The 23741-nt window shown below is 35.0% G+C and overlaps 1 pseudogene; it reads left to right on the top strand.

Moving 5' to 3' along the window:
- Nucleotides 1-180: 180 nt before the first annotated feature.
- Nucleotides 181-23035, top strand: LOC123800992 (glutaredoxin-1 pseudogene; annotated as a pseudogene).
- Nucleotides 23036-23741: the final 706 nt, after the last annotated feature.

Below are 23741 nucleotides of genomic sequence, written 5' to 3'. Positions count from 1 at the left end.
AGTTCTAGTAATTTGGAGAATCTTTTGAACTTACATACCCTTTTGTATTTTCTATGTAATAAGTCATCTGTCAATAACGACAATGTTGCTCAGTCTCAGTTTTTATACACTTTATTATTCTTTGTCGCTTTGTTGCGTTAGATGGGATCTCTAGTACACTGTTGAATAGAACTAGCGACAATGGATATCCCTGTCTTCCTCCTGAACCCACAGGTAAAGCGATCAATATTTTACCATTAAATGCTGACTTATGTAGATATACTCTATCATACTTAGAATGTTCTTTTTTATTCATAAATTCATAAACTTTAAAAAAGTCATGAACGTTAAATTTTAATAAATGCTTTTTCTGCATAAATTGAGAAAATCATACAGTTTTTTAAATTTATGTACTAATGTGGAAAATTACATTGGTATGTAATAGTTAAATCAACTTTGCATTTCTGAAATAATCCCCACTAGGTCATGGCATAAACTGCTACTAATATATCACTGGAATTGATTTGTTAATGCCTTTTCAGGATTATTAATATGTGACTATATTTGTGAAAGAAATTATCCAGTAATTTTCCATTCTTATAAGTTCATCATCAGGTTTTTATTTCAATGTTACGCTGGAGGCACAAAATGAGTTGAAAGGTAATTCCTTTTCTATTTTTCTGAAAGAAGTTTTGTGTAACTGATATAATTTCCTTTTAAATATTAAAAAGAATTCGTCAGTGAAAATATCTGGACCTGAAGTTTTTATTGTTGCTCTTGTTGTTTCTTTCATGAAGTTTTTCTTAGATAGAGGTTTGTTATTTTAAGAACAAATGTAGAAAAATTCCACTTCTGATAATTGTCATATAGGTTCCTATCAGACCGACCCTCTCATAGATAACAATTTTAAACTCTGGAGAACATACAATAAAAATACAGCTACTTAAAACTATTCAAGACAGAACAAAAGTAGCAGATTTAAGAGGAAAGTTGATGTTTAGAAGATGGAAATTATATGTGGTCTTTCACTTTTTTTTTCACAGCCAAAATGCAGAGGATAGGCTACAACTGGCACCACAGGTGGTGGTCAAAACTTCAATAAAAAACCAGCAGAAGGAAGGAAATAATAAAGATTAGTAAGAAGAAAATGATGTACAAACAAACAAACAAAAACCCCGATATAATAATGAAACCAGGAGCTGGTTCCTTGAAAAAAATCAATAAAATTGATAAACTTCTAGCCAGTCTTATCAAGAAAAAAAGAGGACTCAAATAAAATTACACATGAGAGAGGTGAAATAACAACACCACCACAGAAATACAAACAATTTTAACAGAATATTATGAATAACTATATCCCAACAAATTGGACAACCTCGAAGAAATAGATAAATTTCTAGAAACATATAGCCTACGAAAACTGAAACAGGAAGAAATAGAAAATGTGAACAGATCAATAACCAGCAAAGAAACTGAATTTAAAAACTCCCAACAAACAAAAGTCCAGGACCAGATAGCTTCACAGGTGAATTCTACCAAACATTTAAGAAAGAGTTAATACCTATTCTTCTCAAACTATTCCAAAAAAAGAAACAGAAGGAAAATTTCCAAATTCATTCTATGAGGCCAGTATTACCCTGATACCAAAAGCAGATAAAGACACCACATAAAAGGGAGAACTACAGGCCAATATCTCTGATGAACATAGATGAAAAAAATCCTCAACAGAATACTAATAAACCAAGTCCAACAATACATTAAAAATTCATTCACCACAATCAAGCAGGATTTATTCCTGGTTTGCACACATTTCAATCAGTGTGACACATCACATCAATAAAAGAAAGGATAAGAATCATATGATCATTTCAATAGATGCAGAAAAAGCATTTGATAAAACCCTCAACAAAGTAGGTTTAGAGGGAACATATCTCAACATAATAAAGGCTATATATGAAAAACCCACAGCTACCATCATCATTAATGGGGAAAAACAGAGCTTTTCCCCTAAGGTCAGGAACAAGACAAGGATGTCCATTCTCACCACTTTTATTCAACATAGTACTGGAAGCCCTGGCTGCAGCAATCAAACAACGAAAAGAAATAAAAGCTATCCAAATTGTTAAGGAAGAAGTAAAACTTTCACTACTTGCAGATGACATGATATTATATGTAGAAAACCTGAAAGACTCCATCAAGAAACTGCTAGAACTGATAAATGAAATCAGTAAAGTTGCAGGATACAAAATCAATGCACAAGAAATCTGTTGCATTTCTACATACTAATAATGAAGTAGCAGAAAGAGAAATTAAGGAAATAACCCCACTTACAGTTTCATTCAATATAATAAAATATACAGGAATAAACCTAACCAAAGAAGTGAAAGACCAATACTCTGAAAATTACAAAACACTGATGAAAGAAACTGAAGATGACATAAAGAAATGGAAAGGCATCCCATGTTCATGGATTGGAAGAACAAATACTGGTATAATGCCTATACTACCCAAAGCAATCTACACATTTAATGAAATCCCTATAAAAATATCAACAGCAATTTTCACAGAACTAGAACAAACAATCCCAAAATCTGTATGGAGCCACAAAAGACCCCAAATAGCCAAAGCAATCTTGAAAAAGAAAAGCAAAGCTGGAGGCATCACAATTCTGGACTTCAAGTTATATCTGTAGTAATAGAAACAGTATGGAATTGACACAAAAAAAGACATATAGACCCATGGAACAGAATAAAAAAATCCAGAAATAAACCCACAATTATACGGTCAATTAATCTTTGACAAAAGCAGGAAAGAATATCCAATGGCAAAAAGACAGTCTCAACAAACAGTATTGGGAAAACTGGAAAGCAACATGAAAAGAAGGAAACTGGACCACTTTCTTACACCATACACAAAAATAAATTTGAAACGGATTAAAGAACTAAATGTGAGACCTGAAACCATAAAAATCTTAGAAGAGAACACAGGCAGAACCTCTTTGACATCAGCCATAGCAACTTCTTTCTAGATAGGTCTCCTGAGGAAGGGAAACAAAAGCAAAAACAAACTATCAGGACTACATCAAAATTAAAATCTCTGCACAGCAAAGGAAAACAATCAACAAAACTAAAAGCCAGCCCATGGAATAGAAGATATTTGCAAATGACATATCTGATAAAGGTTTACTATCCAAAATATATAAATAAATTATAAAACTCAACACCCAAAAAACAAATAATCCAATTGAAAATGGGCAGAAGACATGAACAGACATTTCTCTAAAGAAGACATACCGATGCAAGAAAAGATGCCCATCATCAGCTATTGTCAGGGAAATGCAAATCAAAACTACAATGGGATATCACTTCACACCTGTCAGAATGGTTACAATTAACAACACAAGAAACAGCAGATGTTGGTGAGGATGCATAGGAAAAGGAACCCTCTTGCACTGCTGATGGGAATGCAAACTAGTACAGCCACTGTGGAAAACGGTTCTGAGGTTCCTCAAAAAGTTAAAACTATTTTAACTACCTTTTTTTTTTAAAGATTTTATTTATTTATTCGAGAGAGAGAGCACAAGAGAGCATGAGCAGCGGGGAGGGACAAAGGGAGAGGGAGAAGCAGGCTTCCAGGTGAGCAAGGAGCCCCAGGGCTGGATCCCAGGACCCTGGGATCATGACCTGAGCTGAAGGGAGATGCTTAACTGACTGAGTCACCCAGGCATCTCTATTTCAACTACCTTATGATCCAGCAATCACACTACTGGATCTTTACCCAAAAAATACAAGAGCACTAATTCAAAGGAATACACGCACCCCTATGTTTATAGCAGCCAAGATATAGAAGCAGTGCAAGTGTCTATCCACTGATGAATGGATAAAGAAAGGGTGTTATATAAATATGAAGGAATATTATTTAGCCATAAAGAAGAATGAAACTTTGCTATTTGCAAGGACATGGATGGAGCTAGAGAATATAATGCTTAGTGAAATAAGTCAGAGAAAGACAAATACCATATGATTTCATTCATATGTGGAATTTGAGAACTAGAACAAACAAGCGAAGGGGAAAAAATGAGAGAGAGAGAGAGAGAGAGAGAGAGACTGAGAAAGAGAGAAAACAAGAAACAGACTCTTAACTATAGAAAACAAACTGACGGTTACCAGAGGGGAGGTAGGTGGGGGGGATGGATTACATAGGTGATGGGGATTAAGGAGTGCACTTGTCGTGATGAGCACAGGGTGATATATGGAATTGTTGAATCACTGTATTATACACCTGAAGCTAATATAAAACTGTATGTAAACTAGCTGGAATTAAAATAAAAACTTATAAAAAAACCAATAATCTCTCTAGTTTGAAGACTCAGAGAACAGAATCCCTTGATGGAAAATGAAGAAGAAATCCTAGAAAGGTGGTTTCAGAAAGAGAGTCCCAAATTCTGGGTATATCCAAATATCTGGCTGAACCATAAACAATGCATGTGTAGGGAAGACTCAAGGAAGCCCAGCTAATGATAAAAGAACTGAAATAAGACTCGAGCTGTTGTCAAAGACACAGTATTTCAGTTTGAATCCACTGAAGTTTAACGTCTAATCTAAAAAAAAAAAAAAAAAATCTATGCTCTTTAAAAGTATGTGACAGAATTAAAGTGTCCACTCTATAATGTTCACAATGTACAGTGCACAACCTCAAGTAACTTAACATACAAAGAACCAAGAAAATAAGACCCTTTCTAAAAGAAAAGATACTCAACAGAAATAAACCATAAGATGATCCAGAATTTGTATCTGGCAGATAATGATATTAAAGCAGCTATTACAAGTACTCATTGTGACATAAAGGAAAATATGCTCAAGAGAGAAATAAGAGCTATAAAAAAGGAATCAAATAAAAATTCCAAAACTGAAAACATAATATATAAAATTTTAAAAATTCACTGGGTTGACTTGATATATTTGAGATGACAGTAGGAATGTCAGTAAATTGACAATAAATATGTAGAATTATCCAATCTGAAAAATAAAGAACAAGGTTTTAAAAAATGTATATATACAAATAAATATATATAAAAGATTAAATATATCTATTATATATTTTATATATAATACAAAATGATCTGACATATGTGTAAATGGAGTCCCAGAACATGAAAAGGAAGATGGGACAGAAAACCCATATAAAAATAAGTGGATGTAAGATGGGGCATCTGGATGGCTAAGTCAGTTAAGCATCCAACTCTTGATTTTAGCTCAGGTCATGACCTCAGGATTGTGAGATCAAGTGCGATGTTGGGCTCCACACGGGCATGGACCCTGCTTAACATTCTCTCTCTCCCTCCCCCACTTTCTCTCTCTCTCTTAAAAAAAATTTAATAAATAAATAAATAAATAAATGGAAGAAAGATATATCATGAAAATTGTATTAGTTTCTTTACTTTTTAAAATTTCTGCTTAACATATTAACACAAGCTTAGCAGCTTAAAATAACTCATATTTCCTATCTTATAGCTTCTTTAAGTCAGAAGTCCAGGCAGGCTCAACTGGATTCTTTGTTCAGGGTCTCACAAGGCCAATATCAAGGTACTGTCCAGGGTGGGCTCTTATTTAGAGACTCTGAGGAGAATCTGCTACCAAGCTCATTCAGGTGGTTGCCAAATTCAGTTTTTTGAAATTGCATGACAGAGGTCCCATGTTCTTTCTCGTTGTCAACTGGAGATCACTTTCAGCAATGTGAGGTCTCTCTCAGATCTTTCTATATGACTTTCTCTGTCTCAGCAATGGAGAACCCTCCTTATCTCGAAACCTCCTTATACTTACAATCTCTCTGATTTCTGTGATCAGCCAGGGAAAGTTGTCTGTATCAATCAGCTCATATAATTAGATCAGGCCCACCCCAATAATCTCTCTTTTTCCATATAATATAGCATATTTGTAGGAATTATATCTCATCATATTCACGATTCTGGGGACTAGGACAATAAATCTTAGGGACCCTCTTGGGAGTCTTCTGCCACAAAGTAAGTATAAGAAGGCTGGGGAGATCAGATACAGTAGATTGTACAGACAGAAAGGAAATTTCAATAAAAATAAAATGGTTAATTTAAAAGGGGAAATAACAATTACAAATGAATATATGCCTAATAACAGAGCTTCAAAACATAAAGAAAAAAAATTGACAGAATTAAAGGAAGAAATAGCCAAGACCAAAAGCACACCTGGCGATTATAATGTCCCTCTCTCACAAATCAAGAGAACAATTTGACAAAATTTAATAAGATGTAAAAAACTGAACAACACCATCAATACCTTGACCTAATGGATACTTAGCACTACTCCTAATAACTTCAAAATACACATGATTTTAAAGGGTACATGGTATATTGACCAAGCTAGACTATATGTAAGGCCATAAAACAAGTTTACATTTTAGAGGATTATAATTATATGTTCATATGTTCTCATCACAAAAGAATTAAATTAAAAATCAAGAGGAAGATACATCACATTAACAAGATAAAGGATAAAAACCATATGACCATCTCAGTAGATGCAGAAAAGACATGTGACAAAGTACAGCAAACATCCATTTATGATAAAAACTCTCAACAAAGTAGTTTTAGAGGGAATATATCCAACATAGTAAAGGCCATATATGAAAATCCACAGCTAACATCATATGCAGTGGTGAAAACCTGAGAGCTTCTCCTCTGAGATCAGGAACAAGATAAGGATGTCCATTCTTACCACTTTTATTCAACATAGTACTAGAAGTCCTAGCCATAGCAATTAGAGTAGAAAAGGAATAAAAGGCATTCAAAATGGTAAGGAAGAAATAAAACTCACTACTTACAGATGACATGATACTATATAAAGAAAACCCTAAAGACTCCACCAAAAAACTACAAGAACTAACAAATGAATTCAGTAAAGTCACAGGATAGAAGATTAATATACAGAAATCTGTTGCATTTCTATGCACTAATAATGAAGCAGCAGAAAGAGAAATTAAGAAAACAATCCTCTACTCAAAAAATCAATGACCTGTACAGTCATGATAGGTGCATTTTGCTGTATGCAAATTCTACTTCAATAAAGCTTTGTGTACCATAAAAAAATTCCACTTATAATTGCACCAAAGAGATAAACTTAACCGAAAAGGTGAAAGACCTGTACTCTGAAAACTAAAGCACTGATGAAAGGAATTGAAGATGACACAAACAAATGAAAGATATTCCATGCTCAGGGATTGAAAGACCAATATTGTTAAAATGTCCATACTAACCCAAAGCAATCTACAGCTTCAATGGGATCCCTATCAAAATGCCAACACTATTTTTCACAGAACATTCTGAACAAAGAATCCTAAAATTTGTATGGAATTACAAAAGACTCTGAATAGCCAAAGCAATCTTGAAAGAGAAGAACAAAGCTGGAGGTATCACAATCCCAGATTTCAAGATAAATTACAAAGCTCTAGTAATCAAAACAGTATGGTACTGACACAAAAATAGACACATAGATCAATAGAACAGAATAGAGAGCCAGAAATAAATCCATGATTATATGGTCAATTAATCTACTACAAAGGAGGAAAGAATATACAATAGGGAAAGACAGTATACCCAAGAAATGGTACTAGGAAAACTGGACAGCTATATGCAAAAGAATGAAATTGAACCATACACAAAAATAAACTCAACTGGATTAAAGACCTAAATGTGAGACCTGAAATCATAAAATTCCTAAAAGAAAACATAGGCAGTAATTTCTTTGACATAAGCCATAGAATCATTTTTCTGGATATGTCTCCTCAAGCAAGGGGAACAAAAGCAAAATTAAACTACTAGGATTATATCAAAATAAAAAGCTTTTACACAGTGAAGAAAAACATCAATAAAACAAAAAGGCAACCTACTGAATCAAACAAGATATTTACGAATGATATATCTGATAAGGGGTTAACGTCCAAAATATGTAAAGAACTTATACAACTCAACACCAAAAACAACAAAAACCCACAAATAATCTGATTAAAATATTATAGCAGCAATGTCCACAACAGCCCAACTATGGAAAGAGCCTAGATGTCCATTGACAGATAAATGGATAAAGAAGATGTGGTACATATATACAATGGAATATTATGTAGCCATCAAAAAATGAAATCTTGCCATTTACAATGACATGGAACTACAGCATATTATGCTAAGAGAAATAAATCAGAGAAAGGCAATTATCATATGATCTTGCTGTATGTGGAATTTGAGAAAAAAGGCAGAGGATCACAAGGGAAGAGAGGAAAAAATGAAACAGGACAAAACCAGAGAGGGAGACAAACCATAAGAGACTCTTAATCTCAGGAAACAAACTGAGGGTTGCTGGAGGGGAGGGAGGTGGTAGGGATAGGGTGGCTGGGTGATGGACACTGGAGAGGGTATGTGCTATGGTGAGCACTGTGAATTGTGTAAGACTGGTGAGTCACAGACCTGTACCCATGAAACAAATAATACATTATATGTCAATTAAAAAAAAAAATAGATGGAGAACCTGAATAGACGTTTTTCCAAAGAAGACATACAGATGACCAACAGACACATCAGATGCATCTGTTTTCAAAGAAGGCATACGGATAACCAACACACACATGAGAAGATGTTCCACATCACTAATCATCAGGAAACTGCAAATTAAAATCACAATGAGGGGTGCCTGGCTGGCTCAGTGGGTAGAGTATGTGATTCTTGATCTTGGGGTCATGAGTTCGAGCCCCATGTTGGACAAGGAGCCTACTTAAAAAAATTAAAATCACAATGAGATATCATTTTATACCTGTCAGAATGGCTAAAATCAAAGCACAAGAAATAACAAGTTTTGATGAAGATGTAGAGAAAAAGGAACCCTCATGCACTGTTGGTGGGAATGCAGATGAGTGCAGCCACTGTGGAAAACAATATGCAGGTTTTTCAAAAAATTAAAAATAGAATTACCATATGATCCAGTAACCCCTCTACTGGGTCAGGCTCCCTGCTCAGCAGGGAGTCTGATTCTCACTCTCCCTTTCCTTCCGCCCCTCCCCCTGCTTGTGCTTTCTCTCTCTCTAATAAATAAAAAATAGTTTTTAAAAATTAATAGGAAGAAAATATATAGAAAAACACAAGTTGGAAATTACACAGTAAATTTCTAAATAATCCATGTGTTAAAGAAGAGATCACAATAGAAATCATAAAAATTTTTGAACAGAATGATAATGAAAATACAACATATCAGAATATATTTATCAAAAAGAAAATATATAGCTTTAAATGTTTATATTAGAAAATAAGTCATATTTATTATGTAATGCAATGTTGAATTAACATTAAAAATCAATCAATGCATTTCAACATATTAACAGAATGGAGAATACTCATATGATTATGCTCATAATTGTAAGGAAGCATTTGATAAGATTAAACTTATTCATGATTTTAGAAAATTCCTAGAAAACTAATAATATAAACAATCTCTTTAAATTTAAGGCATTTACCAAAAAACTGTCATATTTAATAGTGAAATACTGAACGTTTTATTTGAAACAGGAACAAAACAAGGGTGCAAAAGTACCACAGGGAGTTCCAGTCTAAGATAGGTGACATGGGAGGCCCCTTAACTCGTCTCTTCCCAAGGATACCCCAAATCTACAGGTTCACACAGAATAATTCCCTCTGAAAGAAATCCAGAAACTAAGCAACTCCCACACGTCTGGCGAATGAGGAAAAACCCACATTTAAACAGGTGGAAAAGACTCAGACACACTCTCCATAAACCTTACCTCCAGCACAGCAACATTTCCACCTTCTCTTTGGGGAGAGAGGAGTTTAGACCAAGTATCTATTGTCCCAACCTTTATGACTGCCACCTGAGGGCGTTTTGATATGTTGTACTTTCATAATGTTTTTCCAAGATCATGCATTACTTTCTAATTTCCATTGTGATTTCTTCATTTACTAGTAATCACATTCGAAAAATCTGGGAGATTTTCTAATAATGCTTACGTTATTAATTTTTAGTTTCATTACACTATGGTCAGAGAATATGCTCTGTATCATTTCAGTCCTTTGAAAGTTGTCTTAAGTTACAGTTCAGCAAAGGGTCAATTTTTGAAAATGTTCCATTTGCAATTGAAAAGAATGTGCATTCTGAATTAGTTAAATCTAGAGTTACACCTACATTCTATATTTTTTCAGTTTAGTCAAGTTTCTTAGTGGTAATACGAAAATCTTCTGTATTTTTAATGATTTTCCTGTCTTATTCCATAACTGAAAATGGTATGTTAAAACTCCACTTCTGATTATAAAGATGTTAATTTATCCTTCTAGTTTTGTCAACTTTTGGTTTATATATTTTGAATTTTGCTATTAGGTACATACAAATTTAGGACTTTTGTATCTTCTGATGGAATGGACATTAAAGATTATGGAATCTCATTCTTACTTCAAAATGTATCCTACCTTATATTAATGTAGGTGCATTTGCTTTTTGGAGTTAGTGTTAAATCTTTTTTTTTTTTTTTTTTTTTTTTTTTCTGGGCACCTGGATGGCTCAGTTGGTTAAGCATCTTCCTTTGGTTCAGCTCATGATCCCAGGGCCCTGGGATAGAGTTCTGCATCAGGCTCCCTGCTCAGCGGGGGTCTGCTTCTCCCTCTGCCCCTCCCTCCCTGCTCATGCTTGTGTGCACAGGCACTGTCTCTTTCACATAAATAAATAAATAAATAAATTAATTAATTAATTAAAAAAAAAACTATAGGGTTTTTTTCCATCCTTTGCTTTCAATCTGGTTTTTTTTTTTTTTTTTTTTTTTGGTCAGCCTATTTTTAGTACTTCTTATAAACAGCATACATTTAGGTGTCAAGGGTTTTTTTTATTTTCTATTTAGGTTAATAATCTTAACTCTTAATTGGATTGCTTATTTTATTTACATTTAATGTAATTAAAAATAGTTAAGTTTATGCCTAAGAACTTGCTGTCTACTACTTATTCCATTTGTTCTTTGTTCCTTTATTCTTCCTTTCTTGCATTCCTTTTGATGAATCAAGTAGCTTTTATTATTCTCTTTTCCTTCTCTAAGTTATACATTCTTGTATTATTATTTTGTGGTTATTCTAGAGCTTACAATGCACATCCTTCACTTACTACACTTTACTTTAAGTACTTTTACTACTTCTCAAATAAAGTAAGGAACTCACAAGCATTTAACTCTGCTTACATCCTTCTCCCCTTTTCTTTATTGTTTTCATATATCTTACTTCTAACATATGTTATAAACTCTGTAAGACATTATTGTTATTTTAAAGAGTCAATATTGTGTTATCTTTACCCACACATGTACCTTTCCATTGAATTTTATTGTTTTATTGCTTTATTCCTTCCTATAGTTTGTCAAGGATTACTTTTCTTCAGCCTGACTTCTGTTAATATTTTTGTACTGCAGGTGTGCTCATGTCAAATTGTCTAATATTCTCGCCTTAAACAGTCTTTATTTAGCTTTCAATTTTGAAGGGTATTTCCACAATTTATATGATTCCAGGATGGCAGTTCTGTTCTTTCAGCTCTTTAAGATGACAATCCATTGTCTTCTGGTTTTCATATTGCATGCTGTAGAGCTGGTCATCAAGTTTATTATTGCCACTTTTTAGAGTAACATGTCTTTTTTTTCCCTGCCTACTTTCATCTTTGTCTTTGATCTCCAGCAGTTTGACAAATTTAGCATTTTTAATAGCTTGTTATATGAAGATATTTAAAACTATTTCATAAAGCTTTATCTATTGTAATACATGTAATCCCCAATGATCCCAAGAGATAAGGAAAGAAAAAAAAAAAAACTGCAGATTTTAAACCCAGTTAATCCCATTAACTCTTCTCAGCAAGAGAATTCTTAACCATTTAGAACAATAATTCTGACTCTCCTTTTAAAAGACAATCTAAAAACATTGTAATACTTGGAGAAATAAGCTCCTTGAGAAAAAAATACTAGAGGTTTCTAAATCCTTTCAGTTATGATGCCAACTTACAGCCCATCCTTAATAGTGTTTTAATAAAATACAAAGACAGTTCATCCTCATTATCCAGATTCTGTATTTTTTAATTTGCCTACTTGCTAAAATTTACTTAGTACTCCAAAATCAATATTCGTTATGTTTTCATTATCATTGTGGACATGTGCAGGTAGTAAAGTATTTGAGTCATCTAGCATGCACATTCCTGATTGAGATCAAAAGTCTCAATTTAATTTTTGCCTTGTTTCAGTTCTGATACTGTAAACAAGTATCCTTTTCTTGGTATATTTAGTGCTAATTTTTGCATTTTTGTGTTTTATGTTGGCGATTATGCTATTTAAAATGTTTTTCAAGCATAATGCTTAAGTCCTTAATGCAAGAAGGCTATGCTGTATGTGTCTTATGAAGAAAATACATGTGTTAGGTAAGTTTTACTCAGGCATGAGTTTAGTGCTATTAGTTGTGAGTTTGGTGTTAATGCATCAACAATACATATTAAATAAGGTACCTTTAAACAGAAAGACATAAAACAAAGTTACATATTGATTGGTTGACAAAAATATTGCACCCTGAAGCTCACAGGAACCCAATTCTGTATTTCTTAGGACCAGTGGGTCAATATTCACTAATTCAGTGTTCGTAGTGATTTTATACAACATAACTACCATGAATAACAAGAATTGACCATAAATGGAAAAGTTTTGGGACAAGTACTAAAATTGAACATCAAGAGAATATAGATATTTTTTAGATTTAAAACACTCTAATTACGAACTAGTGCTTATATTCAATTCAGTGTAAATTGGAATTTAAAAAAATAGTTTAACTATTAATAATATACTCTGCAAGAAAAACTGAGTGGTTTTCAAAAAAAATTAAATTAAACCTCATTTGTAACTTATTTTTGGTAGAATGGGACTTTCTTTACCTATTTAATTAATCCATTTCTCAAATGAAATATATTTAGTCTCATAATGGCAACAACCACACAGTCTTACTATTCCTGTCTTTCAGTCCTTACTCCCACAAATTGAGTTTTCTTAGAGTGGCATAAATGTCTATTTCAAAAGCCCATGAAGTAGAGGTTTTTTCTGTATGGTCACATTAGGTGATATTCATTCTACATTGTCTTGGCTCTTCTGAGGCAGTTCAGTGAATAGGTTCAGGGAATGTATTCAAACCAAAACTCTGACCTGGAACATAGCTCTGCCACTTAACCAGCTGTGGGATGTTGGACATACTACTTAAATTATGTGTCCCTAAGTGTTCTCATTTATAAATGATGATGAAAATAATATTACCTTAAAGAGTTAGGAAGAAAATTAAATAAGTTAATATTTAAAGCACTAAAAACAGTGTCTGTATCCCATAAGTGATAAAAATGGTTCAATCAGCATTATTTTTTTTAGCACCTGGTATCCAAGATAAAAATGCACTGGATGGAGATGTAAGCGGTTGAATGATCATACTGAAGAAGGTGTAAGTGACTTGGAAGGAGGAACTTGTTTGATCTGGGACTGTGTCTTCCTAACTTTCCCACCCCATGTGTGTATCATGATGTCTTAGATATAGACATTGATTGCTTATTAATCAAATCTATAGATGATATAAAAACAGGGTGAATTCAATCAGAAATTGTTATTTTCCCTAATAATACCTATACTTTACAGCTACCAAAGTTACTTTTATAAAAATTGAACCTGGTTTTACAATTTCCCCCTTAAAACCTCTCATGATTCCCAATACATATAGAAATGTTCAAATTCTATTTCAATTTGTGTCCAAACAAAGATTTCCTGACTCATCCTACTCTTTATCAAGAGAAACAGCTTCCAAAAATATGAGAATAAAGAATTCTACCATATTTCATTCAAGGAGCATACCTTGGATATTGGTTTCAGTTCTGGATAATATACCACCAAAACATTATCAACAAATTTAAGTTTGAACAAAAAAGCAGGAAAAAAGGATCCAGTACCATGTCCTTATGAACAATTTAAAGATCAGCCTAAAAACAGATAATTTAATGGGAAAGGAGGGGTGAGAGTATTGTATGTGTCTGCCTGTTGTCCAGGAAAAAATGAATAGAAGTGTTCTGACCTGCCCTTGTGTAAAGATGGAAAAGAATGAATAAGAACTTCAAGAAAGGGAATTTCCATTCAGCAGTATTGAAAATACAGTAGGCTACTCAAAACAAAGATTTTTTAAATGAGCTGACAAAGTTACCTAGCTTCTTAGAACTATATTCATCCCTGAGTAGTTTTGATGAGTAAAGTGGGAGCTGGAAGAATATGTAAACTAAGAGCAATAGTTTTAAACCAAATTCTGAATAATATCCTTTCTAGATAATCATGAATATGCAAAGTTCATGGATATAGTTTCCAAATGCTTTCTAGATAGTAAGGATGAAATTGAAAGTCATAAATAATTTTATACATCTTAATATACCTTCCTTTTGCAAACTAAAAAGGTTTCCAAGCTCTCCACATAACAGAAGTAAGTTGTTACTTCTACATTTGAAACTCATGCAAACACAGGAATAATCTGTCATCGAATATCAAAGGTCAAGTTTAATCTCATTTTTTATCAAAGACCAAGTTTAAAAAATTCAAATTGATGGAATATTTTGGTCTTCACAATTCCGTTCCTTCATGTAACCTCCCTGATTGATTTTTAACCCAGTATTCTTTAGAGGTCAATTACAAATGGCTAATTATCAAAATAAATCAAGAATTTGCAATAGAGAACCAGGGCTATGACCATACAGCCCCCATTCCTAGGTGCCCATAACCAATACAGTCAAGACAAAGATCCAATCTGGAACCCCAAGGAAATACATATATGTTTATTAGAAATAGTGTGTTCCTCAAGATATAAAGGTGATTATGCAAACACTTACATTCCTTCATTTTAAGTCTGACCACAGCTATTTGCGAAACAGTAATTCATTATTGTACTTTACTTTAGCCTTTGGGTTGAGACTATATTTGTAGCAGATACTGTTTTACTTACACTTTCTCATCACTGACTTTCCAGCTGCAGGTTCTGCTGGCAAACTACCTGCAACTCTCTACCTGACAGTTCTCTTCAACTGTGAGAACATATTCTGCCTATGTGCACAGTGGACTGGAATTACCAGGGAATTTACACCATGGAGAGCAGTCTCCAACTAATGTGAAAGGTGGTGGATAAATCTCCCAGCTTCTTTGCCCCTTGGCTGGGACAATTCTTGGTGATTTCTACATCGTCTCTCAGAGGTCTCCAGTGGAATTGTGCCTCAGTTGCCAAAAGCAGCAGCGAGCTGTTTAGTCACCCTCTTTAGTCCTTCCTTCTCTTCTCCATCTCTTTTCTACACTCTCCTGTTGGTGTGTCTTGGGGTCATCTGCCTAATAAACTACCTGTTCTCACATAGTCTCAGAAGTGAACTTGATAAGGAAATCAATCTGAGGTTAGGCTTATCAAAATTACTATGATACCTATATTTGAATATTAATAAGGAGCTGTCTTTTACATTTGTTTTCCCAATTTTTAAAGACATGGTCATTTTTCTCTCAAATATGAAAATAATTCACAGTCATGAACCACCCCTATATTCAACAATCTGGATGAATCATGATAGATTTAAATATATTTTTAAAAGCAGGCAAAACTAATTTATGATGTTAGATTTCAGGACAGATGTTACTTTTGAGAAGGAGCATGCGACAGTAACAAGGAGAACATCTGGGTGCTGTTTCTATTCTATTTCTTGTTCTAGGGGGTGGTTACACAGATGTATTCCCTTTGTACTAATCATCAAGGTCTATTCTTAGTTTTTGTGTTCATTTAATTTCTATATTTTTTTAACAAAACTTACTTTAAAAATTGGGTTAAAATTAGGTACTTCTGAATACTTACCAACACCCAAAGTATTATCTACTTCTCAAACTTGATTTTATCTTAGGTAGCAAAAATAAGTATATGAACATTTTTTTAACCCATTACGATATGCTGATTGATTATCTCCCCTTAGATTCTTAAGTTGAATATGTCAGCCACAATTATTCCTGAAGATATTGGCTTTATTGCTCACAAACTGGTGATTGTTTAACATTTTAGAAAAGACAAATCCTGACTGATGATCAATTAAATCTTCAGACTCAAATGTTTCCTTTGCGCATATGGCCTTTGCACAGGATTAACACACCAACTACTGTTATCTTCTAATTTCAGAAAAGCCTTAAGGAGGCAGCAGCTGTATGAGGGACAGAGACCACTACTCCCTTACAATTTACAAAAGGAATCTCTAAAAACAAAGTAAAACAAACAAACAAACAATCTTCTGTCCCACATTGCTGAAATGTTTGATTAAGGAAAATAAGAGAAAGAAGGTTTTATATATGTTCTCTCATTAATGCCATTCACAAGTTATTTTCTTTAGCTATGTTATAACAAAATAAATTAATACTCCACAGTTGATGTAATTTAATGTTTTCCTCACTCTTAAGGTTGAAAGAAGGCATTTTCATGGCAGAAACATTCCCCCATATTCCTTCTCACAGAGTGTCCTCCCAATTGCCTCTCATGAATTCATCCTCTTTGCAGAGTTGTGGACATTATCCTGTGAACTTCCTGTACCTATGGGCTGTCTCTAATAGTAAGGTGTTGATACAGGAGCAAGCAAACACTACCTCCTAAATCAGTATTTCTTGAACTCGGCATGCCTCACAGTTTGAGAAGAGCAGCCCTGTATTCCACTCTGTGTAGTTCATGAATCGCTCTGGAGTCCCATCTGGAGCACACAAACCTCTAGGAAAGCCATTTCTTTGGGGGCTCTTTTGTAACTCTCCTAGGAAGGAAGGAATCTAGTCACTGTAGTACTGTGCAAGATGCTCATTTCCCCCTTCCATTCTCTTTCTCTTAAATAATTCAGCTACTATTTTGTTCGATATTACTTTAAAAAGTAATGCTTCCCCAAACTTGCCTCTCTCTTCCCCCTACTCCTCCTTTCTGTTTTATAGAATGGTATCTTTGGTTCAGACATAGGATTTTGTTAGGACCCAGCCCAACGTCTCCATGAGCATCACAACCGATCACAGGCTTGTAATCTCATCTGTATCTTTACTCTTCCTCATAGCCATACACCATGTCATATACTTACATTTCTTCCTCTGCCTTTTCATTCTCATATCCTTAATTGTATGCCAAGACAAAAAGCTCCTTTGTTAAATAGCAACAACCTCCTGCCTCGTGATGTTTACTCATTTTCAGCACCTTTTGCTCAGCTGAGAAATGATTCAGAACTGCTTCTTACATCTATGAATAGGCAGGATCACAACTGTCTACCACTTTGCTCACTTTCACTGTTGACCTTTCAAACACGCCCCTTTCTCTACCCCAAGCTTTTATTCTCGTCTTCAAAGCAACCCTCTCTTTGTCTTAAGATGAAAGTTCTTAATATGACTTAAATATTGATCTCTCTTACAGTCTTTCCAGATAAACTGCATCTCATTCAAAATCTTGTAATAACTTTAGCAATTCTTTGGTAGTGGACACAACCCAAACATATGTGCATGTACATTTTTCCAGTGATATACTTATATATATGTTGCTTACTCCAGTTAGAAAAATTGCTCCAAATAAGGGACTCCTTCCTTATTTCCTTTGGTATTGGCACCATGTACAGTGTTCTGATCACACAACTGTGTCACATAATTAGCAAATATCTTCTTTTTTTAAAAGATTTTATGTATTTATTTGAAAGAGAGAAAGTAAGCAAGAGAGAGAGAGAAGGAGCAGGAGAGGTGGGGCAGAGGAAGAAGGAGAAGCAGACTCCCTGCTGAGGCTTGATCCCTGGGACTCTGGGATCATTACCTGAGCCGAAGGCAGATGCTTAACCGACTGAGCCACCCAAACACCCCTCAGTATCTTCTTTTTAGAGATGGAATAATGTGACACAAACCCTTCACAGGAGTGGCTTCTACATTTCATCTAACTCCCTGAACCACATTGGCCTCTGTGATCCTGGTCACAAACTCTGTCCCTACAGTTATGAGGAACACTATCTTAATGAAAATATGCCATTTACCTGCATCTATGGTACAGATTATCTTGCACTGACAACCATTAGAATATTATCAAGTCAACTTATAGAAACTTAATAAAGATTCAGAATTTAACAAAGTTAGATACAATCAGATGATAGATATATACGGCAGACAATCAGGGAGGTAGGTACACAAACAGACACACACAAAAAGACAGATCATCCCAGTGAATGCTAAGGGAAAGGAAATACAATATAGAATAACTCCTAGAAAAAGTTATATTGGATTTCCATTACTTCCATTATGTATGCTTAAGTGAAGAATGGATAAACATCATTCCATGAACATCATACCATGTTTGTTGAATGAATTCATTTATTTGACTATACACTTTATGCCACTGCTATGCACACCAAGACCGTCCTTCCTGCTTTAAGGCACACACAGTCTAGCAAAAGCTAAACTATAATACAATGTATTTTAAGTTGTGGCAGCAGACACTTGATTGCAGGATGTTAATGGTTGATTGGAAGGTGAGAAAGTGAGTCTGGACTATTTTTTTTTCCAAGGGGTTTGATGAATAAAGGTGTGAAATGGAGTGGTAGAATAAGGAGAAAATAAGATTTAAGTAGGGTAAAGGAGATGGTTTGTAGGCTGAATGGGAAAAGCTAACAAAAGGAATGGTGGAGAAATTATGGAAAGGGAGAAATTGATGGACAATAACACAGGCACTGTTTTACTTACCAAGTTCTAATACAGTATTTTTAATCATTAGAAGAATCATTTCTAATAAAAATGCTGATAGGTTTTCATTGCTGTCATCACGTTATGGGAATGGTTAAACTGTCCCAAGAATCCTTGTGAAAAGATACACTTTAAAAATTTTTAATTACTGAGAAAATATCTCAAAATGTGGAAAAACTCATTGTAAGCATATTTATCACAGCAGATCATATACAAATGCATTTGAAGCAAGGGTCCGGAAGAGGTGTGGTTAATTATAACAAATCCACGTGATAAAATATTATGCAACAATTGAAACTTTTAATGGGAATTTTTATAATACTATAACAAGCATTTTTAGCATTTTTAGTGTGGGAAGAGTACATACAGTGTGATTATGATTACATAAAATAGAGAGAGGAAAGGGGGATGGAGAGAGAGAAGGGGGGAGAAAGGAGGGAGAAAAAAGCAGGAGATGAAGGAGTAAAGGAGGAGGGGGAAGAGAAAGGAGGAAGAGAAGGAGAATAAAGAAAATACTACTATGGTAGCTACAAAATACACCAAAAATTTTAAGCAGTAATTTTTAGTCAGACATCTTTGTAGTGGCAGTATAGGCGGATCCCTACAAGCAATCTGAAATGATTTTCTTTTAGACCAATGATTTAATATCTGATCCTACCTCAACTGTGAGATGATAAACAGGGGTTAGTTCCCATCTTTTCCTAGATTTGTTCTTTCTAATCATTCTAGAGGAATGTTAATAGCTGTTGAACTTTAAAAATAAAGTTTTATGGTAGGGGAAGTTTGAGAAAAACCAGGTTAGACTGGTTTCTTAACTGCAGCAGGATTTCTTGAAACTCTTATGTTAATGGCCACCATGAATCTCCTATAGGGTATAAACCAGACAGCGTTTCACAAATGGATTTAGCCACCAAATACTTCGGTGTGTGTGAATTATTTCATGGAGCTATTTTTCTGCCAAATGTATCTGGAGGATTTTTTCTTTTACCATTATGGTATTTACTTAAAAGTAACAAAACAAAATTATCTGAAGCATTAAGAGCATATATCTCTGTGATATCCAAGGTGATACTATGTTAATGAAGAATTTGAGTGCCTTTATCTGGTATCTCCTCTTCAGCTCTGACTCTGCATCCTTCATGTCATCCCTGCCAAGTTCTTTCCTGTCCTCTTCCTGGGGATGAGCTGAATACACTTACCAATGCCTTCAAATCCCTTGCCCCTCAACTGGACCAATCTACATCATTATTTCAGCTCAGAATCCTTTCTTCAACTTCACACTCAGGTATCCAACTTAACCTGGACAGCACCTTCTCAATATTTCCTTGAGATATCACAGGCACCATAATATGACAAATTCTACCAACATTTTGTCTTTCTTATGTCAGTGATACAACAACTACCTACCTACCCAGTTACTTAAGCCACAGATCTAATGTCAATTTGAGCTCTCCCTCTATCCAATTACCAAGCTCAATTGAGAAACAAACTTTCTCCTCAGTCTCCCTATTGCCTCTACTCTGGATGGGGACTTTATCATCTCTCACTAACAAATGTGTAATAGCTTCTAACTATTGTCCATGCCCTTTAAATCCATCAACACAAAGCTATATTTAAAATACAAATTTGTGGTGTCACTCTCCTTAAAATTTTTCATTATCTTTTCACTGACTATTGAATAAAGACAAAACTCTTTAACATATGTAGCAGGAATGAAGATTTTCCACACACAGATCAAGAAACATAACATTAATTTTTAAATCAAACATAATATGTTCTCCAGGGTACTAAAAAATTCACTTTTTCCTTCTTTGAGTTTCTCAAAACCCCCTGGACTCGCAAAAGAAACTAGAGTCTTATCTGGAATCCAGGAAATAAAAGAAGTCAATGGCCTTTAGTTCATGGAGATCAACACTATCACTGTGACTCTATTTACTCCATGAGGTTGCCTTCTGTCTGCTCCCTCACCCTCCACTGGACACTAATCTCACGCTGCACAGGTTATGTCCTTCATAATTGTGCCCCCCTCTCCTTTAACTGCAACTTGTTCATAAGACACTCATGACAACCACAGGCCTGAGTGGCGATAGTCTGAAGCACAACACGTGTAGGTCTGTGCCACTAATGGAAATCCTCTCAAAACCTTTCCTACCTCCAGCTCCCATCCATTCTGGGAAGACCATTTCCTCCTCTTCCATCCAGAACTCCAGCCTCTCTGAACAGAACTAAAGTCCCAAAGAAAAACCTATATAAGAGGATATCCTCCAGGCACCTCATAGCATCTTTTATCAGTCCTGAAACAAAATGTCATTCAAAATGTCATTGGGGAGCCCAATGCGGGGCTTGATCCCAAGTCCTTGAGATCATGACCTGAGCTGAAGGCAGATGCTTAACCAACTGAGCCACCCAGGTGCCCGTGAATGTTCTCCCTACTATCATGCATACTACACACACACACACACAGCCCTCAGATAACTTTCAGGAAAAAGGGAGAAATGAGAAAAAGTATCTAATCACCATTTCTCCCCAAAGAGAACCAAACAAAATACAAAACTAGTGAAAACTTCTATCAAGCCTTCAGACAAGACTCTTTTCATTGTGAAGAACAGAAACTAATTTCAAGAAGTTTTCTCAAGAAAATAAATATATATACATTAATTATGTACAGTTTTTTTTTTGTGCTAATCATACCTCAATAAAGTGGTTTAAAAATAAGCAAACACGAAAGTAAGTTATATAAATTTAAATAAATGGCTATTTTTAAGCATTTTTATACTCTGGGACTGTAATGACATCAAAAACCGAGCAACTTGATTAACTGCACTTGTTCTATCTCTTCCACAGGCAGCATGCTCTCACTTCCATAGCATGTCCCTTAGGGACCAGCTAGCTCCCTCTGCTTACACTTAGTTTCTGGCCCCTCATCGCTTAGTCTGTGAGGCACTACAATAAAACTTATATGGCTCTGGTTCATCCTAATGGATTCTTAACCAACTACTGCAAGGCTACCTGAATCATTTACTTAGATTTTCTTAGATCAAGCTTGGAAAAGAAATAAATTGGCTGAACTGATTTTTTAATGTCACCACACAGATCGCTGTTCAGTCTATGCCTTTGTGAGTCAGACTCAGATACCTTTGGTCCAAGCAGTTATGGCAAAGGGACCAAGGTCATATGAAACAAAATACAACTATCTAGGTATCTAGAAGAACACAGCATTGGCATGACAGATACTCATGACTGGCTTATTCAATACAACATGGTTACTGAGCCAGCAGGAGCTATGGATTCTTGAACTAGAATGTTAGAAATTCTAAATCAAAATAAGAAAGCAACAACTAACATTCCACTACTCAAAGTGTGATAGTAGTTAATTAACACAGGAAGTAAGTCAAAGAAAGCTCCTGGTAGAAGCTCATTAACTTGCCATTATTTGAGAGGATGAGAGCAGATAGGGGAAAATATAAGAACCACTCTATTTCCGCTATTATAGACCATTTAAGACCTGTTGTGCCAAATGACTAATTCAAGACATATAGGTTTACTAGATATGGTGGGTCCCTTCCCTGATGCAGTGGTTAGTTGCACCAAGAAGAAAGCTGGTCCGAGTCACACCGTGTCCCCGGACATGAATCTAGGCTGAAGAGCAGCCTGTATAAAGAACTTTACCTGCCTACTTTGACATCAGCACACATTAGAAAAGAAAATACAAAAAGATAAAGGGTCCCCTGACAGGAATATCTATGATCTATTTTTTTCCCTACTTATTTCTAGCTTTAGAGTTTCACTGTCCAGTACAGTACCCACTACCATATGTGGCTATTTAAATTTAAATGTATTAAATTATATTAAATTAAAAATTCAAGGGTTTATACCCTGAGCAATACCTGCAATTAAGGATCCCCAGGAGGCACCTGCCTGTCAGCATGGGCTCAAGAGTTTGTGAACAGCAAAATCCAACCTGGGAAGGTGGCTGTGTTCATTAAGCCTACCTGCCTCTACTGCAGAAGGATCCAAGAGCTCCTCAGCCATTGCCCTCCAAACAAGGGCTTTAGGAATTTGTTGATATCACAGCCACCAGTGACACAATCAAGATTCAAGATTATTTGCAACAGCTCACAGGAGCCAGAATAGTACCTTGGTCTTTATCAGTAAAGACTGTATAGATGGACGCACTAATCTGGTAGAAATGCCTCAGAGTGGGGAACTGCTGAAGTAGCTAAAGCAAATAGGAGCTCTACAATAATTACAGAGCAGACCCCAGGCTGATATCCCCCTTGAGAGCCGGATGGCATTACAAATGACCATACTTCCCAGTGGATGTATCTGGGGCTACCATTAAACAGCAACTGTTTACTTAAGATTCTGAAATATGGAAACCAAAAAAAATAAAAAAATAGAGAGAGATAGGGTACATTTTTTGGCAAAAACAGCTTTTCCTTCTTTTGACTTAATATTAAAAGTGGACCAACTTGCCCCAAATCACAAGTCTGAGAAGACTGATGGACATCTTGAGTTTCCTCTCAATTGGCCCTTTGGGTTCCAAGAAACCATGACAAGTTATGGCTTAGGATTCACTCAGTGACTCAAAAGATGTTCTTTCTCTTTGACACATGTTTCTTACTAACTATTCTCTATACGCTAGGACCCCTCTACCTCTAAATCGGTGTTTTTCAACCGAGTTTATCCCACACCCTCAAGGATGAATCTTTAACTGGTTTTCTGCTACTGCCTATTTTATTGAGTCTGACTTTATAGAATTTGCACTACAAAAACAATAGGTATTTCGAATGTGTTTTTTCAAGTTAGATGTGCCTCCCCAGTCATCATCCCCATCCTACCTCATCCCATTTGAGAATTTCTGCTGTGAACCAGTGTTCTTAATCTTGACAGCTCACAAATCCCATAGGAAATGTTCAACAACTCCGTGAAGGGTCTTGAGGACCCAATCT

Source organism: Ursus americanus, chromosome 10 (assembly GCF_024610735.1).
Source record: "Ursus americanus isolate L20-20 chromosome 10, mUrsAme1.1.p, whole genome shotgun sequence".
Classification (NCBI taxonomy): Eukaryota; Metazoa; Chordata; class Mammalia; order Carnivora; family Ursidae; genus Ursus; species Ursus americanus.
This window is presented reverse-complemented; position numbering and strand designations above follow the sequence as displayed.